Source organism: Microtus pennsylvanicus, chromosome 6 (genome assembly GCF_037038515.1).
Source record: "Microtus pennsylvanicus isolate mMicPen1 chromosome 6, mMicPen1.hap1, whole genome shotgun sequence".
In the NCBI taxonomy this organism is placed as follows: domain Eukaryota; kingdom Metazoa; phylum Chordata; class Mammalia; order Rodentia; family Cricetidae; genus Microtus; species Microtus pennsylvanicus.
Window position 1 is genome coordinate 32,694,263 of NC_134584.1, and position 19,366 is coordinate 32,713,628.

General features: G+C 43.0%; 1 protein-coding gene across 7 annotated transcripts in view; it reads right to left on the reverse strand.

Annotated features, from left to right (window-relative positions):
* Positions 1-19,366, reverse strand: part of LOC142851871 (uncharacterized) — a 70,436-nt gene that overhangs the window by 48,036 nt on the left and 3,034 nt on the right. For 6 of the 7 annotated variants that reach the window (XM_075975999.1, XM_075976001.1, XM_075975996.1 and 3 more), the window contains exons 2-3: positions 1,912-2,118; positions 168-381 (exon numbers count right to left, since the gene is read on the reverse strand). The exons of the other annotated variant lie outside the window; for it this stretch is intronic. The gene's annotated coding sequence lies outside the window, so the exon portion shown is untranslated. The remainder of the gene's footprint in view (positions 1-167; positions 382-1,911; positions 2,119-19,366) is intronic. 7 annotated transcript variants of the gene reach the window in all.

Consider the following 19,366-nt stretch of genomic DNA (forward strand, 5'->3'; position numbering starts at 1 on the left):
AATAGGACTGTGGCAGCTGATCCCCAGCCTCTTGCCAGCACTTTGGTGCATTGCTGCCACACATCGGACGATATGATAGGGAACTGCATATTTTGGTGTGAAGATTTTCAAACTCTAGGCTTCAGCCTCACAGATATTGGAACCTTTAGTCCCTGATAACTTCATACCTGGTACCTGTGGAGCTTGGCAAGGTTGGCTCTTCACATGAATTTTCTGATGGAACAAAGAAGACAGTGAATTATCCCTGTCCTATGTGTGCAGAAGTTCATCTCCAGAACTGACACCCAGGATTCTGGGACAGAGAAAATGTCCACTGGGATACTCTGCTGTTCCTTTTCATTCCTTTTAGACCAGTGGATATCACCGTGTGGGCCGCGACCCCTTAGGGGAGGAAAAAAAATCAGCCTTTTCACAAGGGTTGCATATCAGCTATCCCACACATCAGATATCACATTACAATTCATAGCAGTAGCAGAATTACAGTTATGAAGTAGCAACAAAAATATTTTGTGGTTGGGACCACCACACATGAGGAACTACATTGAAGAGTCACAGCATTAGGAAGGCTGAGAACCACAGATCTGTATGATGAGGGGGAGCATTTTCTGGGTGCCTTGTGAAGACTGTCCCATGACTTAGGCGAGCATTTGGATCTGAAACTTAAAAAAAAAAAAATAACGGGTTTTTCTGTGTAGCTTGGCTGTCTTGGAACTCACTCTGTAGACTAGGTTGGCCTCGAACTCAGAGATCTGCCTGCCTCTGCCTTCCAAGTGCTGGGATTAAAGGTGTGCACTTCTACCTTTCGGCTGGATCTGCAGCTTTTTAACAAATTCCAGTTGACCTTTTTTTCAGTACCACTAGCATTATTATTTTTATTATCTCTGTTGTTCCTATGTGGTGTTGTAATTGTTAAAAATTCTATTGGATTTTAAAATTTTGTAACTCACTTTTATTTAAGTATTTTATTTAGGTTCTTGGGATTTATTTTTGTTTTTTGTTCTGTTTTGGTTTTCCCAAGACAGTGTTTCTCTGTGTCTTCTTCTCTGTCCTGGAAGACACTCTGCAGATATATATCTGCATCTGCCTCTGGAGTGCTAGAATTAAAGGCGTGTGCCACCACTGCCCAACGACTTTTTATTTTTTATTGGTTTTTCAAGACAGGGTTTCTCTGTAGCTTTGGCGTCTGTCCTGGAACTAGCTCTTGTAAGTCAGGCTGGTCTCGAACTCACAGAGATCCGCAGGCCTCTGCCTCCTGAGTGCTGGAATTAAAGGCGTGCGCAGCTGCTGCCCGGAGTAACTTTTTATTTCTTATGTGTGTGTGTTACTCATGATATGTGAGTGCGTGCAGGCATGCTAGACCCGCAGCTCGCTGTGGAGGTCAGGGAACAGCCACCAAGTCAGTACTCACTCCACCATGGGGATCAGAGGGTGAAGCTCAGGTCATATTTATTTATTTGTCCGTCCGTCCGTCCATCCATCCATCCATCCATCCATCCATCCGCTTATTGCTCTCTGTGGGTTTTCTTGAGAATCTGCACTGTAGCTCTTTACTAAGTGTTCTTACTGGGGCAGATGCCAAGATGCAAAGCTAGTGTCGTCTCCCAGGGCGACCGATCCGGCAGAGGTTGCGTGCTGTTTCCACTAGGTGGCAGCCAAGGCTCAAGCTGGAGGGCCCAGGTACCAAAAAGCTTCTCAAAGCAGGTCTCCCTAGCAACCTTTGGGACTTTCTCCTGGGAAATCTAAGGCATTTAGACTTGGGTTTGTCCCTCTGAGTACAAACCCCAAACGCACAGAACGTTTGCGTATTTGCAATAAGAAAGGCGAGATTCGCAAGCAGGTTATTTTTTGACTGGAAAATGAAATGGAGGTTTTATTCAGGAGACTTTGGCACAATCTTATCGGAAGACTTACCAGAAGCAGAAGTTTCTGGGCATGAGGAATTGAAGTTGAGACACAAAATACTAATCAGAGAAATAATTTATTCATTTTTTATGGTTTTTCGAGACAGACTTCTCTGTGCAACAGTCCTTGCTGTCCTGGAATTTCCTTTGTAGATCAAGTTGCCTCAAAGTCACAAAATCAGGAAGAGTAGAAGACAGGAAATCATCAAATTGAGTGCTGAAATCAATAAAATAGAAACAAAGAAAACAATACAAAGAATCAATGAGACACAGAGCTGCTTCTTGGGGAAAATCAACAAGATACACAAACCCTCCAACCACAAAAAGCTCAGGGCTGAATGGTCTTAATGCAGAACGCTACCAGAACTTCCAAGAAGAGCTGATACCTGTACTCCTCAAAGTGTTCCACACAATAGAAACAGAAGGAACATTACCAAACTCTTTATGAGGCTACAGTTACCTTGATACCAAAACCACACAAAGATTCAACCAAGAAAGAGAATTACAGACCAATCTCATTCATGACCGTTGATGCAAAAATACTCAATAAAATACTAGCAAACAGAATCCAAGAAACATAAAAAGAATCACTAACCATGATCAAGTCAGCTTCATCCCAGAGATGCAGGGATGGTTCAATATATAAAAAAATCTATCAATGTAATCCATCGTATAAATAAACTTAAAGAAGAAGGGGGCTGGAGAGATGGCTCAGCGGTTAAGAGCATTGCCTGCTCTTCCAAAGGTCCTGAGTTCAATTCCCAGCAACCACATGGTGGCTCACAACCATCTGGAATGAGGTCTGGTGCCCTCTTCTGGCCTGCAGGCATGTACACAGACAGAACATTGTATACATAATAAATAAATAAATACATATTTTAAAAAAACTTAAAGAAGAAAAACCATATGATTATCTCATTAGATGCTGAGAAAAGCATTTGACAAAACCTAACACCCATTCATGATAAAGGTCTTGGAGAAATCAGGGATGCAAAGAACATGTCTAGACATAATAAAAGCAATACATAGCAGTAGACAGCCAACATCAAATTAAATGGAGAGAAACCCAAGGCGATTCCACTAAAATCAGGAACAAGACAAGGCTGTCCACGCTCTCCATATCTCCAACATAGTTCTTGAAGTTCTGTCTAGAGCAATAAAACATCAAAAGAGGATCGAGGGGATACAAATTGGAAAGTAAAAAGTCAAACTTTCACTATTTGCAGATAATATGATAGTATACATAAGTGACCCCAAAAACTCTAGCAAGGAATTCCTACAACTGATAAATATCTTCAGTGGTGTGGCAGGATACAAGATCAACTCAAAAATTAAAAATCAGTAGCCCTGCTATATACAAACAATAAAGGGGTTGAGAAAGAAATCAGAACAATATCACCTTTCACAATAGCTACAAATAACATAAAATATCTTGAGATAACACTAACCAAAGATGTGAAAGACCTATTCAACAAGAACTTTAAATCTTTGAAGAAAGAAATTGAAGAAGATACCAGAAAATGGAAAGATCTCCCATGTTCTTGGATAAGGAGAACCAACATAATAAAAATGACAGTCCTACCAAAAGCAATCTACAGATTCAGTGCAATCCCCATCAAAACCTCAACGCAATTCTTCACAGACCTTGAAAGAAGAATAATCAACTTCATATGGAAAAACAAAAACCCAGAAGGCCAAAACAATCTTGTACAAAATAAAAAACTTCTGGAGGCATCGCTGGTGTAGGAGATCCTTCTGTTTATGCATTGCTTTCATTGGTTGGATAAAGAAACTGCCTTGGCTTTTTGATAGGGCAGAACTTAGGTAGGCGGAGTAGACAGAACTGAATGCTGGGAAGAAAGGCAGAGGGAGAGCCACCATGGACCTGCCAGAGACAGACATGCCGAATCTTTCCCGGCAGGCCACTGCCACATGGTAATATAACAGAAATGGATTAAATCAAGATGTGAGAGTTAGCCAATAAGAGGTTAGAGATAATGGGACAGGCAGTGATTTAATTAATACGATTTCTGGGTGATTATTTCGGAGGTCAAACTAGCATGGCGGCCAGAACAAGGGTCCCCCTCCCTACAATACATCACCATGCCTGACATCAAGCTCTATTTACAGAATTACAATACTGAAAACAGCCTGGTAGTGGCATAAAAACAAGAGGTTAACCAATGGAATCATCCACATGCACAAAACTCAAGCCCAAATGGATTAAAGACCTCAGTATAAATCTGACTACACAAAACCTGATAAAAGAGAAAATGGAAAGTAGCCTTCAATGCATGGGCATAGGAGACCTCTTCCTAACTATAACCCCAGTAGCATAGACACTGAGAGCAACAATAAATAAATGGGAACTCCTGACACTGAGAAGCTTCTGTCAAGCAAAGGACACAGTCAATAAGACAAACAGGCAGCCTACTGGATGGAAAAGAACCCCACATCAGATAGACGAATGATCTCCAGAATATATCAAGAACTCAAGAAATTAGACATAAAAATTCCAAATAATCCAATTAAATATGGGGTACAGAACTAAACAGAGAATTCTCAACAGAAGAATTTCAAATGACTGAAAGAACATTAAGCTAATGTTCAACATCCTTAGCCATCAGGGAAATGAAAATCAAAACAACTCTGAGATTCTATCTTAGACCTGTCAGAATGGCTAAGATTCAAAACACCAATGATAGCTTATACTAGAGAGGATGCAGAATAAGGGGAACACTCATTCATTGCTGGTGGGAATGCAAACTTGTACAACCACTTTGAAAATCAATGTAGTGAGCCGGACAGGACGCCATTACAAGATGGCTCCGACATCCTGTCTTGTTTGTTACAAACAACTCCATATTTGGCTATGGCTTTGAGAGCTGCGCTCCCCGCTTCCCGCAGGCGCGGTGGATGTAGATTCTTGAGCCTATCCCGATGAGGTCTGGTGTCAGCTGTTGGTGGCAGCCAATCACAGGGCGACCCGTGTGCCAATTCCCTATTTAAGCGGCTGCCTAAGTGCGCCCCTTCCCTTCACTTCCTGCTCCTACTCCCCCTTCGCTTCCTGCTGCCTCTCCCCTGTGCTCCCTGCCCCTTTGCTCCCTGTCCCTCGCTTTCCTGCCCCCTCCTTTCCTGCTCCCCATCAATCAAGGGCACTCCAGTAAAGCGTGATCTGAGTGGAATCCTGGTGTGGTGGTCGTTCTTCCGTCACCGGTCAAGAAGTCCGCCGCAAATCAATATGGCTGTTTCTCAGAAAATGGGGAATCAACTTACTGCAGGACCCAGCAAAACCACTCTTGGGCACATACCAAAAGATGCTCAATCATACTACAAAGACATATGTTCAACTATGTTCATAGCAGCATTATTTGTAATAGCCAGAACCTGGAAACAGCCTAGATTCCCCTCAACTGAAGAATGGATAAAGAAAATGTGGCACATTTACACATTAGAGTACTACTCAATGGTTAAAAAATAATAATAAATAAATAAATGACATCTTGAATTGCATAAAATGGACCGAAATAGAAATCACCATCCTGAGTGAGGTAACCAAGACCCAAAAAGGTGGCCCTGAGGGGAAACCAGGAGCTGCAAGTGCAGTGCAATCAGGAGTAAGGAACAGAGACCAGTGTTCCTCTTTTGGGAGTTCATTTAAATACTCTGTGGGAGTGGTTCTGACCCCCCCCCCCAGGGAGGGGTCAGAACATGGCTTGCTGGGATTTGGAGTTCAGACCAATATAACTCTCAGGCCTGGGGGCTGGGATAGATGCCAGGGGCTGGGGCCTACTCTCCCAACTTAAAAGTGTTCTCTTATTCAGCAAGGTGGGGTGGTACATGTCTTTAATGCCAACACTTCAAAGCAAAGGAAGGCAAATCTCAATGAGTTGAGAGGCAAGATTCTCTCTCAAACAACTAAGCAAAAACCACATGTCCTCTGGAAGAGCAGTCAGGGCTCTTAACCACTGACCATCTCTCCAACCCCATCTGTCAGTCTTTTAACAATCCACAGAAGTGAATCTTAAGGAAGTTATACATTTGAAACTTCTTTTTAAAGTTTGACTCCCACTTGGCGGAGATCTTAGGTAGGATTGGAATGGGTTGCTTGTTGGAGGAGGTGTGTCACTGCAGGTGGGCTTTGGAGTTTCAGAAGTCCCACACAAGTCCAGTTTCTCTGTCACTCTCTGTCTGTTTCTCTCTCTCTCTCTCTCTCTCTCTCTCTCTCTCTCTCTCTCTGTGTGTGTGTGTGTGTGTGTGTGTGTGTGTGTGTGTGTGTGCGCGCAGACCAGATCTAACCTGTCAGCTAGAGTGCCATGCATGCCTGCTTGCCCTCCCCTCCCCATCTTTATGGTCATGCACTCTCTGAAACTGTAAAGAAGCCTCCAATTAAATGTTTTCTTTTATAAGTTATCTAGGCAATGGCAACTTTTCACAGTAATAGAAAACTAAGACACATCCTAAAGCTATCTGTTGAGCATACTGATGATATCCAGATGTCACTGTGAGTCTGCAAATACAAGACAACTTCTATAAAGGTGACTTTGCTGAAACCAAACAAAACCACCTGAAATTTTCAGCAGGGGTCACTGTTGCGTCGGCAATCACACAGCTTTATTTATTTAAAACAAGCTTTATTTAGTAAAACATAAATCAAATATGACTAGAAGATAACATACTGATATTGGGAGTAGACCTGAGGTCCTCTGACAGAGCAACCAGGACTCTTGACTGTTGAACCATCTCTCTCCAAGCCTCATAAATTCTTAAACCAGTCAAAGAACTTGGCCAGAGTTTTACCTGTCCTTCCTTCCCTACAAAGTTATAAATTAAACTTTTTATTGACATGCATTTATTAACATGTTTTATTCAATTAATAAAACATGGTTACACCTACAATAGCCTTTGAATCCTGTTTTATTCTATTATACCATTAAAATGCAGGCAGTTTGGGCTGTAGAGATTCCTCAGAGGTTAAGAGCACTGACTGCTTTTCCAGAGGTCCTGAGTTCAATTCCTGGCAACCACATGGTGGCTCACAACCATCTGTAATGATATCTGATACCCTCTTTGGTGTTCAGGAAAACATGCTGTATATAACCAATAAATAAATCTTAAACAAAAAAGTTTTAAAAATGCAGGCAGTTTTGCATGTTTTCTTATTTACAACAAGGTTTCATCATTATGTAGCCCAGCGGGTAGCCAGATACTCACAGATATGTATAAAGGCCGCCTTTTGTCCTCACAGCTTACTCCCTGTCCTGATAGCTGTTCCCAAATTACCACTCAGAGGCTTATATTAATTATAAATGCTTGATCTATAGCTCAGATGCAGTCAGGACACCGCGGTTCCGTTCGTTTTTCGGTTCCTTTAGTCTCAGCAGCGCTGTCGTTCATAAACGCTGAAAATTCGTGGGATTTCTTTCCTTAGCAGACTCAGTGTCTGCTGCCATTGGCAAAGGCACGTTTTGGCCAGGGAAGTGTCCAAGACATCTGACACCGCCCCTGGAAGATGATAATATTGGTGTTTGCCCGACCAAATCCCCACTGCAGCAGCATTTTTTGTGTTGCCCTGACTAAAAAGCACTGTCCACGACTCCAGCACTGAGCTGTCTACTATGGCCCCTTTCTCTTTTTTCCTGGTCATGGCACTGCTGAGGTCCTGGGTGCTCTCTTGCCTTGGGAAAGACAGGCAACCATGTTGTCCTGACTGCTTCTCACTCGCCCCTGGGTAAATGAAGAAGTCCCAACCAGAAGTCAAAAATAAATAAATAGATAGATAGATAGATAGATAGATAGATAGATAGATAGGTAGATAGATAGATAGATAGATAGATAGATAGATAGATAGATAGATAGATAGATAGATAAAAATAACCCTTCCTATACAGTCTACAGCTCAGCTTCTCAGCTTGCCAGCTACAGACCAGACACTTCTTCACCTCTGAGATCCCTGTGGCGCCAGCACTCAGCCTAGTGGAGATTCTCCGTGCACAACACCAGGGCTAGCAATTTTGCCCGCCAATTATCCACACTCCAGGCTTGTACGGGTTTCGTCAGCCCAGCCAACTTCTGAAAGGCTGTCAGCAGGCCCGAGCTGCAATCCGACTGCAATTTCTAACCGCATTCGTGATTTTCTGCTTTGGTCCTTTCGTTTTGGGCCTGAATCAGGCTCTACAAAGTGGCTCTTCCGCGGGATTCCACCCGAACCACGAACCACGGTCCCGAGGACTTGAGCAAAACGCTACTGACGCCCGGGTTTGAGTGTGCACCAGATGCGATTAGGACGCTGCGATTTCGTTTCGTTTTCGAGTTCTCTACACTTGGCTTTTATATCAACGCTGAAAATTCACCCGATTTCTTTCGGTAGCAGATTCAGTACCGACTGCCGTCGGCACTTGCTGGTCGGGCAAGTGTCCCAAGACATCCCACCTGAGCCTAATTGAAATGGACAAATTTGTTGTTTTTTCCCACAACCTAATCTCCATCGCGCCAGCGCAATGGTTTTCAGGGACATCACGGGTCAGGACTCAAGAGTGACCTTCTCTCCGACGGACGGACGGACTGCCATCTCTCTCCTTTCACCGGTCGCGGCGAGGCTAAGGTTCCTACGAGTGCCCCTCCAGCGGGCAAGACGCCAGTCCACGCCTGCCTGACCGTTTCTCACGCTCACTGGAGCCAATGAAGAAGACACGGGCCGAAAGCATAAACGCTTCTGACGCCAAACGCAGCTCCGCCTGCCAGACGCAGTACAGTAGCTTCTACACCGCCAGCCGCCAAGGTCGCTGTGGCGCGGGCACTCAAGATTCCGGGTGCACGGGGCCAGCGCTAGTGGTTTCCCGGCTCCTGCTCCGCTGTCCGCGAGTGCCAAGATTCATCCACCGAGTCGACTTCCGATTGGATGTCAGCAAGCTCGAGTTGCAGTCCGATCGCGATTTCAAACCGCGTCCGTTATTTTCTCCGTTGCCTCTTTCGTTTTTCAGACTGAATCAGGCTCTGCCAGGCAGACTGCCGCGGGATTCCACCTGAACCACGAACCACGGTCACGACTACCTGGGCAAACCGCTGCAAGAACTGTCTGAGGCTCAAGGGCGAGTCCACACCAGATGAGGTCTCAGGACGCCCCGGGTTGCTTTCTCTCTCTCTCTCTTTTTTTTTTTTTGTTTTGTTTTTTTGTTTTTTGTTTTCTTTTTTTGTTTTGTTTTGTTTTTGCGTCCTCTACACTCGCCTAGCCACCGTTTGTATAAACACTAAAATTCACCCGATTTCTTTAGGTAGCAGATTCAGTACCGACTGCCTTTGGCAAAGATACGTTTTGACCGGTCAAGTGTCCTAAGACCTCCCACCCAACCCAATGGAAAAGAGAGAGCTCATATCTTGATCAGGCACCAGAAAGAAGGTAAAGGGAAAGGGGAGTAGGAAAGGGAGGGACAAAGAGAAAGCGACTGGGGGGAGGGAGAACCTACTCCTTAAGTTCACAATCGGGGTCTTTGAGATCTTAACTTTCATTCACAATGATATATTGCCTCCAAAACTTCACACCTCCGTATTCTTCCAAAAGTACCACCAACTAGGAACGAAGCATTCAGACATGAGCCTTAGGATCGCCTTCAGTAAAACCATCAACAGATGAGTTATGAACAAAGGACCCAATTACTTTACCAGTGACAACGCACCCCATGCTGATGCCCTAGCAGTTGAAATGAGGGTGTATAGGTTGGCGGGTGCAGTGGGCAGACCACCACATCTGGGCTGCCTGGATCTCATGCTGCCATGCCTTCTGGCTGTGAGGATGGGATCTGTCCCCTTGAGATTCTGCTGGGGCAGCATGAGACAGAAATGTTCTGGTCACATGGATGAAAGGTTTTTCTTTTCATTTGTGACCAGAAGCAGACTATTGATTGCACAGCGCAGAGATCTTTTTGGAGGCATTTCACAAGAGGCTCATTCAGTTCACAGAGCTCACCTTAGTAATCTCAGAGCCAGAGTCCAGGTGTTCTCTTCAAGATGAATTCTCTGAATGCCCAGCTGCAGCTCCTCTCAGCCCCCTTCTCTCGCCTAAGCTTCTCTGATCTCTGCTTGAATGGAGGACATTGTCATGAGATTTCAAAGTTCTTCGTGGAAGATCACTCCAGAGTGCTTTAGGATCTGTTGATGGACAGGTGATCTGTGCTCTCACTTGCTGACAGCCCAACCCTCTCCATTCCTTTGTGAGTTCAGATTCCATCACACTCAAGAGCACTAGAGAGCTTGGGAAATCCCATTCATAGGTGAAACTACCCAATACCCATTGGCTTTAAGACACATCTTCTTCTGCATAGTTCATGTCGGAGAGATGAGACTTATGGATGTCCACTGAATAAATCGAAGGTAAGAAAAAAATTTCCTGTATGTTGTTTCGCATCTTTTTATTCCAGCACTCAAAGGGGAGAGGCAGATGGATTCTCTGAGTTCAAGATGAGCCTGGTCTACAAAGTGAGTTCCAAGACAGCTAGGGCTGTCACACAGAAAAACCCTGTCTCAAAAAACCAAAAACACGCTAACACAATAATAAATTAAGAAATGAAATTAATAAGCAAAAAAGATCCTAGGTACTTTTGACTCAGTTAAGCGATAAATTCTTTTTTAAAATATTTTTATGGTTTATTTAACTTTATTTTATGTGCATTGGTATGAAGGTGTCAGATCCCCTGGAACTGTAACTTCAGACAGTTGTGAGCTGCCATGTGGGTGCTGGGAATTGAACCTGGGTCCTCTGAGAGAGCAGTTAGTGCTCCTAACCACTGAGCCATTTCCACAGCCCCAAGCGATAAATTCTTAAGTACTCATTAATACTTACATATTTGGAGACCCATGAAACGATTTTACAAAACCTTAAAATAAATTGAGCACAACATTAAGAAGTACACCATCTTGAAGAGAAATAAAGTGGAAGAATGTAAGATATTTAAATACTTTATGGAATGTACTGTTTGCTTATTTTTTTAATAAACTTATTTTGCCAAATGGTGTTGGCAATGGCCTTTAGTCTCAGCAATTGAGAGGCAGAAGCAGGTGAATGTCAGCCTATTCTTTTTAATATTTGTTTATTTATGTATTATGTATACAGTATTCTGTTTGCATGTATGTCTACAAGGCTGAAGAGGGCACCAGATCTCATTACAGATGGTTGTGAGCCAACATGTGGTTGCCGGGAATTGAACTCAGCACCTTTGGAAGAGCAGGCTATGCTCTTAACCACTGAGCCATCTCTCCAGCCCTCAACCTATTCTTTTTTAAACAGATTGTTTCCTGATACTTAAATATTATTTCCTTTTTAAATTATCTGTGGTAACAAATCATTGCCTTTACTGAGTATACCCAAAGGATATTAAAGTCATTTCATTAGAATAATAACAAATAACAATTTGTTTCATTTCTTTTCCTTTTTGTTTGTTTGTTTGTTTTGAATTGAAGACAGGGTTTCTCTCTCTGAGTGCTGGGATAAAAGGGGTGCTCCATCAACCATGTCCTGGCTTGTTTCTTTTCTTTCTTTTTAAGGGTGTATTTTAAAGAGACCTACTTTCTTTCATTTTATATGTAGGAGTGTTTTTCCTGCATGGATATCTGTGCACATTGTGTGTGCCCGGTGCCCACACAGGCCAGAAGAGTATTTCAGATTCCCAGGAAATTGTGGGTGCTGTGTATTAACCCTGGACCCTCTGCAAAAGCGACATATAATGAAACCTCTAAGGTATCTCTCTCCAGACCATCCAAGATTATTTAATTTTGTTACTCATTTGATGTGTACTAGTATTTTACATACATGTGTTCCTGTGTACCACATGTGTGCCTGGTGCCTACAAATCACCATAGAGGGTGTCTGATCTCCTGGAACTCATCAAAGAAGAGTCTCAGCATACAAATAACATATATGAATTTTAAAAATCAAAACTATGAGATATAGGATATGGAAAATAAATGTTTATTAAATACATATAAATCTATATGTTAAATTTCCTCTTCATTATGGTAATGGCAATAGACACAGTGGTAACTAACATCCTACAGCATGTTCAGTAGGTAACTTCAGAGTCATTTGGAAGCCCAACTTGGGGCTTTTGGGGGGTTGACTCTATTCAACAAACCTCAAGACTATTTGTTGCCTGATTATGTCAGATATGTGCTTTTAACATTTTCTATAAAGGACAAAATAAAACTGGATTTAGAATAAAAGCATGTCTGTCTTAGTAAGTTTGTTGGCACATGGCCTTTGGTCTCAGCACTCTGAGTGCATAGGCCAGCCTGATCTACTAGCAAGTTCCAGAACATACGTTCTGTGTTTGAATAAAATTTACTTTGGATGAAGATAGTTAAAAGTAGTTTTAGATGAAAACCAAATGTCTGCAGTCTAAATTACACCCTAAAATAAAGGATTGTTTTAAAAGAGAAACAGAAGGGGGCAGGAGAGATGGCTCTGAGGTTAAGAGCATTTCCTGCTCTGCCAAAGGTCTTGAGTTCAATTTCCAGCACCCACATCGTGGCTGACAACCATCTGTAATGGGTTCTAGTGCCCTCTTCTGGTATGCAGGCATATACACAGACACAATATTGTATAACTAATAAATAAGTAAATAAATAAATATTTAAAAAATAAAAGAGAAACAGAAAAGGATATTACAGAGCTTTACCAATATGTATCTGAAAGTTAAGATTAGAAAGTAGGACATGGTCAGGTTAGCAGGGCTTACCAGGGAGCAAGCTAGGATGCTATTGTGTCCAGAGAGTTCTCTGCAGCCTTTAGAGCACTCCAGACCCAGTGGTCATCTCTAGCCTAGTTTTGCATCTGCAAGTGTGGCCTCAGAAAGCCTCCTTTGTTTGGGTGGAGAGTTCCATTCTCAAGAGATGCTTGTCCCTGCTCCAGGATACAGGATCTTGCCTCAAGGCATTTGCCTTTCCCTGGGGATGTTACTGGAACACTGTGCAGATCTGAAAAACTGAGACAGTCACACACTGAATAAAATGACTACTCTCTGGGTTCTGAAGTGCTGGTGTGTGGAGGGAAACTCAAGTCCAAAGAAAACAAAGAATCAACACAATGAAAATTTACCCTGTCCTTCCTTGGCCTTAGGGATCTCAATGAGAAACTGATCCTTCCCATGAAGGCTGACTTTTTCATGAAATCAACCTTTCAAATGAAAAGTCAGTCTTTTAAATAAATTCCTAACCTAGCTATGCAGTAATGCTCCAAGCTTTTGGTCCCAGCACTCAGGAGGAAGAGGCAGGAGGATCTCTGTGAGTTCAAGTCTGATGTCCAGATCAAGTTCCAGGACAGCTAGTGCTACACAGAGCAATCCTGTCAAGAAATAAATATCTAACCTGTCGACCATTTTCACTGAAAGTCAATTTCAAAGGGTCTGAAACATTGAGGGTAACACCACCCTGTCCTGACTCCATGTTGCTTTTACACAGTGTTCAGCCCTCTCTATGCCACCCTGCAATGCCCACACATTTGAGAGTTCCACGGCCATGACTATGGTCCACATGTATTCACCAAAATAATTAAAGTAAACCAAAATATCACAGAACTATGGATAAGAAAGTAACTGACATAACATGTCTGGAGTGAGCATTATAAATTACCCTGATCATTATCGAATGTTGATGTTAATGAAATATTGTTTCTGAGGTTTTTCCCATTAAAAACTCTGTACAAGTAACTTGGATTCCAAGAAATATTTCAGAGGCACAAGACTCCTGTTTATCTAGCCATCAATAAAAAGGACTTAATGCTTTTAGTTGCCTTAATTAGTATGGTTGTCAAACATTGCTTTGTGGAGTTACTATTAAGCCAATCCTTAAATGAATTTTCAACGTGTACAAAAATATTATAATTTCTATAAAACATCAATTTAAAGGAGAGTCAATCCTTCAAATAAAAAAAAAACTACCTTTAAAGAAAAACTTGATCTGTTCCATAAAAAGTGAGTTTTTAGGTGAAGAGTCATTCATTTCCAAAATCCCAAGCCCTATACTAAAGTAGATCCTTCCCATCCAAATCCTCCTTTTGCTACAGGGCTACAGTGTCCTCTGGGCCTGGCTGCCTCTTTATAAGGAGAACAAGGATAGATTTGCTGACCTGGAAGTAGGAAGCTCATGAGGCCTGAGCTTTAGACAAAAAAACAAAACAAAACAAAAAACAGGTAAGAAAGGAACCCTGATAATAGCCTGACAGTGGTGGCACACACCTTTAATCCCAGCACTCAGAAGGCAGAGGGAGGCTAATTTCATAAATTTGAGGCCAACCTGGTCTACAGAGTAAGTTTCAAGACAGCCAGGGCTACACAGAAAAACCCTGCCTTAATAAACAAACAGCAGCAAACAAGCATGCGTGGAAACAAATCCCAACAACATAGAACAAAACAAGAAATGTTCAGAGCATGAAAAATACTCTTCCCCAGCAAAGAGCCCCAGATTGGCTATCCAATGCCAAATGCTCTGCCTTGAACACACACACACACACACACACATACATAAGTGACACTATACAAACTAATCAGTTTTAATGTCTGTGTTTAGGAATACACACATAAACACACATGTATGCACACACAATAACACACATATATATGTAATAAACAAAGAAAAAGGGCATTATCATTGGGATACATAGAGGGGGATGGAGAGAAAGACAATAATTAAATAAAGTAACTAAATTCTAATTTCAAAATGATACAAAGTTTTAAATATCAATATTTTTGAGCCAAGCTTGATAGCACACACTTTTAATCCAAACAACCTGGAAGCAGAGGCAGGACGCTCTCTGGCAGTTCAAGGCCAGCCTGTTCTCCACAGCTAGTTCCAGGACAGCCATGACTCTTTAGAGAGACACTGTCTGAAAATAAGTAGAAAAATGCTAGGTGATAGACAGACAGACAGAACCAATTTCTTTTTAAATTCACTGTTTAACTAAAGCCAGTTCTTTACATAAATGCTGGACAGTCTTGAAAGGAAGCTTGTTCAAGAGTCACCCTCTGAATAAATGTTCATCCTAAAATGAGGTGCTGTCCTCTTCCTAGAAAGTCTGTCATTTAATGCAGGCCATTATTCTAATAAAAACTCTATGTCATGCGAGTAGCTCTTTTGAATGTGGTGTCCACGATTTGAAGAAAAGCAGTTTCTAAGGCATCACACACTACACCTTAAATCAGCGTCCTGTACTTTCACTGAAATAAAGCGATCTTAACCAAAAGGTAATGCTTTCTAAAGTTTGTAAAACTGAAAAGAATAAAATGGGACAAAACCATCAAAGCAGATGCCAGAAGTGATTATTACAAAACATATATATCTTTGGGAGAGGAGCTTCAAAATCACTTTAAGATGAAAACTTGCCGGGCGGTGGTGGTGCATGCCTTTAATCCCAGCACTTGGGAGGCAGAGGCAGGCGGATTTCTGTGAGTTCAAGACCAGCCTGGTCTACAAGAGCTAGTTGCAGGACAGGCTCCAAAGCCACAGAGAAACCCTGTCTCGAAAAACCAAAAAAAAAAAAAAAAAAAATTGAAACTATTCATTTTTACTGTAAAATTGTCCCAAGATAAGGGACTTTCCCAAAGAGGAAAAACACGTAAGGGCACAACGAAAAAATTAACTATGCCACAGAAAAGTTTATAAAATTTAAAACTCAGGCATTGGGTGTGTCGTCCAACACTTACCTTGTACCAGCATTTCAATGTCTACATCACAAGGATTACTTAGTTTCTGCCAGGATCAGGCCCTGAATCAGGAAGTGGGCCTCCCAAAGATGAGGTTCTGCAGCCTTTCAAACTCAGTCTATGCTGCTGTTTCCTTTTGGAAGCTTAGTAAGTTTTTCCAGCTACTGCCAATTTCCTGCTGGATGTTTCCAGCTTGGTGAAGAAGAGGAAAGGACTGGCATAGCCTGGCCTGCAGGAACAGAGGCTTCCAGGTCGGGATGCAGCCTTGAGTGTGATTGCTGAGTCATAAGAAGACTGATTCCACCAGGCTGCTGTGGCACACACATTTAATCCCAGCATTCCAGAGGCAGAGGCAGGCCGATGTCTGTGAGTTCGAGACCAGCCTGGTCTACAAGAGCTAGTTCCCTGACAGTCAGGACTATTACACAGAGAAACCCTATCATGAAAAACAAACAATCAAACAAAAAAGACCTGATTCAAACAGACAAATCATAAGGATTTTGCTCCCTAGATTTCTATTGGTCCCACTATCCCATTTCTATATTCGCTCCTAAGGATGGCTCCTGTCTGGAAGCCACATTCATCCAGGCTGGAGAACAAAAAGCTCCTGGCTCCCTGGTGAAAAAGATGCCAGATTTCTGGTAGCTGAGTAGTAGAAGCCTTGCCAGCAAGGAAAGGCTGGCAACCTCCAGACTGGGCCCATTCCTCTCTGAAAATAGCTACAGTTGGCTCTTGGGCTGTGCCTGAGATTTGTTTCAGTTCTCATTTAGACTAGTGGGTGTACTTTCCCTTGCTGAAGGAGGGCGGTTTTTTGGGGTGCCAGGGGTCATGCTTTCTAGATTTCTCAGTGTGTTTTCAGCAAGGCGCTGGCCTTGGCAGACAAGCTGCTGAGGATCCAGTTAGGAAAGCCATTTCTCTGCTGACTGAGCAAGGACTGATTCTCCAGGCAGCACCCCTGGGGCTAAGCTGCCAGGCCAGTCCATCCTGAGACAATCCACTGGAGCCCCACCCCTCTTCTTCCTGTCCTCAGCCCTGGCCTGCCTTCAGTTTGTTTGCTCAATTGCTGACTGAGTCACTCCTCTTCCTAGGGCGTGTTTGCTTCCTGTTTGTAGCACTGATAAAACTGAAACCACTTTCTCTGAGCTTTCTTGAGTCCAGGAGGGGGTTTGCAAACAAGTTCTTAGCTAGTACTTCATTTATTTAGTAGATTGTAAAGGGCAGAGCCTCCGCACAGTAAGCTATGCCTCATCACACCTGGGCTCCTAAGGAAGCACAGCTGTCCTAAACTTTTTTGGTTGTTTGTTCGTTTTGGTTTTTTGAGACAGGGTTTCTCTGTAGCTTTGGAGCCTGTCCTGGAAGAGGCTGGCCTCGAACTCACAGATATCTGCCTGCCTCTGCCTCCCGAGTAGTGCGATTAGAGGCGTGTGCCACCCGTGCCCAACTCCTAAACTCTGTAATCTAGAAAAACGGAAACAGAAACTGTGTGGATGGGGATTCAGGGCATTGCAGTTGTTGCCTCCCGCTACTGTGAGCTGGGTTTGTGCTAGGGAGCTGAGTTATGGCTCTGCTCCTTTGATCGAAGAGGCACAAGGACAGAGACCCATCGGTCAAACTCCAAAGTCATACCAGCTGCCTGTCATGCTCCTCCTAGATGTTTCAAAGTTTTATGATATCCAGTGTTGTTTGGAGAGCAGAGCTGGGGGTGATGGCACAGACCGTGATCCCTGGACTCCACCTTCAGAGGTAGATGAGGAAAGGCTACAAATTCCAGGCCTTTCACTTCAGGACTGGAAGTATCAGGCCAGCACTGGCCTCCCAGACTTACTCTGGAATTTTTCATAAATACTGCAATTCATGTAGAATTCCAAATGACCCAGGATAACCATACTGTCAGTAAACACACACATGCACACATGCACACACACAGAGAACAATGCGGAATGTGTCACCACATTTGGTCTCCGGGACTTTATAGAGCTATAGTAGTACAAACAGCACACACTTCACTGACAACCGGACACTTGGCTAGACCTAAGGTTCCATAAACACGCACTTGCCAAAACTGGACTTGATTTTCACAATGATACAAAAACTAGACTTTTATTTCCAGGACAAGTTTTCTCTAAGTCACATCCACTACCCTGGAAGAAGCCGACCTTGACCTCAGAGATTCACCTGCCTTTGCCTCTGGGATTAAAGTCATGCATCGCCACTGAACAGCCAAAACTAGCTTTTGAGAAATGACAAAATCTTCAACAAATGGTCTCTGGAAAGTGAATACCACAAGTAGGAAGCAAGTAGAACCCTCTCTGTGTCTCCCTGGGGGACACCAGTTCACACACACCCATTCTTCCCATGAACTCCAAAGCTCTATAGCTGGCAGAGAAAATAACCCAAAATGCAGGATCCCTCATAGGCTAGCATTTGCTGAGCAGGGCTTCAGCACTAAAGAAATAGTGCTATTAATGGCAAGAGGGACGTCATGAAGTTGAGAACCTCAGGTCCAGTATAGGAAATGGTCAAATGTCCACACAATGGGAAAACTCTTCGTTTTTGTTTGTTTGTTTGTTTTGTTTTGTATTGTTTTTCGAAACAGGGTTTCTCCGTGGCTTTGGAGCCTGTCCTGGAACTAGCTCTGTAGTTCAGGCTGGTCTCGAACTCACGGAGATCCGACGGCCTCTGCCTCCCAAGTGCTGGGATTAAAGGCGTGTGCTACCATCGCCTGGCTCGGCAAAACTCTTTGATGACTTTCATCTGGCAGAGGATTAGTGTCTACAACACACCAAGGACTCAGATTTTAAAAAATATTTTGTAAGAAACTCTCTTTACTAGTTCTAATTTCTGTGTGTGTTGGTGTTTTGTGTGAATGCTGATCTGTAGGTAGACGTCAGAAGTCCTGGACATGGAGTTGCAGACAGAAGGAGGCTGCCGTGTGTGTTCTAGGAATTGAACCTAGGTCCTCCCCTCTAAAGGCTGCTGGTGCTCTCACCCACTGAGCCATCTCTACAAGCCCCAGAATTCATTTGTTAAAGAAGACAACACAGAACCATTTCAGACTACAAAAGGCCCAGCAAAGGGAACGGCTGAAGTCCAGCATCAGCAGGCCAGAGACACTGGACAGGAGAGGTGGGGTCAGCCTCTAAACACACCCAGGAGACTTCTCTCGGGGTGCAAAGTTCAATTCGGGTTATTTTTCTCTTTCTTTTAATTGTCTCTTGATTGTTCTTTTATCCCCTTTATACCAATCTGGACGATAGTTTCTACCAAAGAAAGATAACCTCACAACCACAACTCATAGTATCATAAAACAGTATCCTATTTAAAAACGATTTATTTTATTAATTATGTATACAGCATCTGCATGCAGGTGTCCCTGCATGCCAGAAGAGAGCACCAGATCTCATTATAGATGTTTGTGAGCTACAATGTCCTTGCTGGGAATTGAACTCGAGACCTCGGGAAGAACAGTCAGTGCTCTTTGGCAACTTTGTTTTCTCAGTGTGCTTATCAGATCCTGTGATTCTTTTTGTAAGCTACGTGGCCAAGGAACTCAGACCTAACCTTGAGTGTTGGATTTTGGAGACATAATTGCTTTCTTTGATTGTCAACCCACTTTGCCACAGAGAGAATTTGTGGCTCGACAATGCCTGAAACTTCTTGTTCTGACTCTCCATCCTCGGAAAAACTCACACATGGAAAAGAGGAGGGTGTCTTCTTTCTGTCTCTTGTATTTTTCCTTGAAGCAACTGGCAGAGCAGCCTAAACCATGGGATG